At 50.6% G+C, this 2,500-nt stretch overlaps 1 protein-coding gene across 1 annotated transcript in view; it reads right to left on the bottom strand.

Moving 5' to 3' along the window:
• Nucleotides 1-2,500, bottom strand: part of LOC138867547 (serine/arginine repetitive matrix protein 5-like) — a 63,466-nt gene that overhangs the window by 40,474 nt on the left and 20,492 nt on the right. The window lies entirely within an intron of this gene.

Below are 2,500 nucleotides of genomic sequence, written 5' to 3'. Positions count from 1 at the left end.
CCTCTCCTCTCTCCCCTCTACCCTTTTCCTCTCTTCCTCCCTCCCCTCCCTCCTCTCTCCCCCTCTCTCCCTTCTTCTGCCTCCCTCTCTCCCCTCTCTCCCCTTTTCCTCCTTCCCTCCCTCTTCCCTCTGCCTCCCTCCCTCCCCCTCTCCTCTTTACCTCCCTTCCCCCCTCTCTCCCCTCTTTCCTCAACCTTCTTCCCTCGCCAAATTTCTCTTCCCTTCACCTCGTCCGTCTCCCCTCTCTTTCCCCTTTATCTAGCCCCTCTACCTTTGTCTCCCCTCTCTCTCCCCTCTAACCCGACCCCACCCCCTTTCTCCTCTCTCCCTCGTTCCCTTCTCTCTCTCTCTCTCTCTCTCTCTCTCTCTCTCTCTCTCTCTCTCTCTCTCTCTCTCTCTCTCTCTCTCTCTCTCTCTCTCTCTCTCTCTCTCTCTCTCTCTCTCTCTCTCTCTCTCTCTCTCTCTCTCTCTCTCTCTCTCTCTCTCTCTCTCTCTCTCTCTCTCTCTCTCTCTCTCTCTCTCTCTCTCTCTCTCTCTCTCTCTCTCTCCTCCTCCATTCCTCCCTCCTTCCCTCATTCCTTTTCTCCCCCTTCCTTCCTTTCGCTTCTGTATTATTTTTCTCATTCTCTCCTCTTTCTTCCCTATCCCCCTTCCCTCCCTCTCTCTCCCTTTCCCTTCGTATTTCCCTCACTTGCCTTCTCTCCTTCCCCTCCTTTCTCCCTCAAAATTTCTTGTCTTCTCCCTCTCTCTCTCCCATCTCTTTCCTCCTCATTCCCTCTCTCCCGCTTCATTTATTCTCTTTCACTCTTCCTCCTCTTCCCCCCTCCTCCCTCCCTCTCCCCTCTCCCCTCTGTATCCACTATCTCTCTCCCTTCTTTTCTCCTTCTCACTCCGTTTTTCTTTCTCTTTCCCATCTCTATTCTTTATCGCTCCTTTCCTTCCTCGTCATTCCTCCCCCTATTCTCTCTCTCTCTCTTATGTATCCCTTTTCTCCCTTTTCTCTTCTCCCTCCTTTCTTTCCCCTTCCCTCCTCTCCCCTTCTTCTCCCTTCCCCTTTCCCTTTGCACTTTCTAACTATCGTCTCTCTTCTTCCTCCTTCCTTTTTCATCTTCCCTCTCTCCTCTTTCCTCCCTCTCCCCTCTGCCTCCTCTATCTCCTCTTCTTCCTTGAACCCTTTCCTCCCCCTCCCTCCTCCTTCTCCCTCCTTTCTCTCCTCCCTCCTTCTTTTTCCTTCCATTCTCTCCTTTCCCCTCCCTCTTCTCCCCTCTGTACTATCTCCCCTTTCTCTTCTCTCTCCTTTCTCTCCCCTTCCCTCCCTCCTCTCCTTTTCCCTTCTCCTCTGTGCCCTATATCTTCCCTCTTCTCCTCCCTCATTTCTCTCCCTTCCCTCCTCTCCCTCTCTGCACTCTCTATCTTCCCTCTTCTCCTCCCTCATTTCTCTCCCCTTCCCTCCTCTCCCCTCTGTACCTCTATCTCCTTTTTCTCTCCTCCCTCCTTCATTTCCTCTTCGCTCGTCTCCCCTTCCCTCTCCCCTCTGTACCCTCTATCTCCCTTCCTTCTCTCCCCTTCCCTCCTCTCCCTTCCCTCTCCCCTCTGTACTCTTTATCTCCCTTTTCTCTACTCCCTCCTTCATTTCCTCTTCCCTCCTCTCCCTTCCCTCTCCCCTCTGTACTCTTTATCACCCCTTTCTCTCCCCTTCCCTCCTCTCCCTTCCCACTCCCCTCTGTACTCTTTATCACTCCTTTCCCTCCTCCCTCCTTTCTCTCCCTTTCCCTCTGTACTCTTTATCACCCCTTTCCCTCCTCTCTCCTTTCTTTCCCCTTCCCTCTGTACTCTTTATCACCCCTTTCTCTCCTCCCTCCTTTCTCTCTCCTTCCCTCCTCTCTCTCCCCTTCCCTCTCTACTCTTTATCACCCCTTTCCCTCCTCCCTCCTTTCTTTCCCCTTCCCTCTGTACTCTTTATCACCCCTTTCTCTCCTCCCTCCTTTCTTTCCCCTTCCCTCCTCTCCCCTGTGCATCCCGTATCTCCATGGCGACCTGATATTACTTCCTCTGACACCTTAATATACTGACATTGACTCGTTTACATTAACTCCTCACTCTCATTATCTCTAATGACTGTTGACTTGTACAAATTGTCTCCCAGGGTCAATAATTTATCATTAGTTCTCGTAATGACGTAACTGTAGTATCTGTAATTTGTTTTGATGGGAGGAAAAGGGAGCGTGAGTGTAAAGCGTGTTTGTAAATAAAGCGGGTGAATGAGCTGAATAAATGAAATTGTTGGGTTTATGTTAGTTATATGAAATGGAGGGATATGTTTGTAGTACGTATGATTACTATCGTAACTTAACACGAGGGTACGGTGTTAGGGTGCGGAGGTAAGGTACGAAGGGTACTTTTGAGGGGTCATGAATGTAAAGGCACTCGTGAGTTGCATGAGTGTGAAGGTACTAGTGAGTTCCATGAGTGTGAAGGTACTAGTGAGGGACCATGAGTG

Source organism: Penaeus vannamei, chromosome 30 (assembly GCF_042767895.1).
Source record: "Penaeus vannamei isolate JL-2024 chromosome 30, ASM4276789v1, whole genome shotgun sequence".
Classification (NCBI taxonomy): Eukaryota; Metazoa; Arthropoda; class Malacostraca; order Decapoda; family Penaeidae; genus Penaeus; species Penaeus vannamei.
This window is presented reverse-complemented; position numbering and strand designations above follow the sequence as displayed.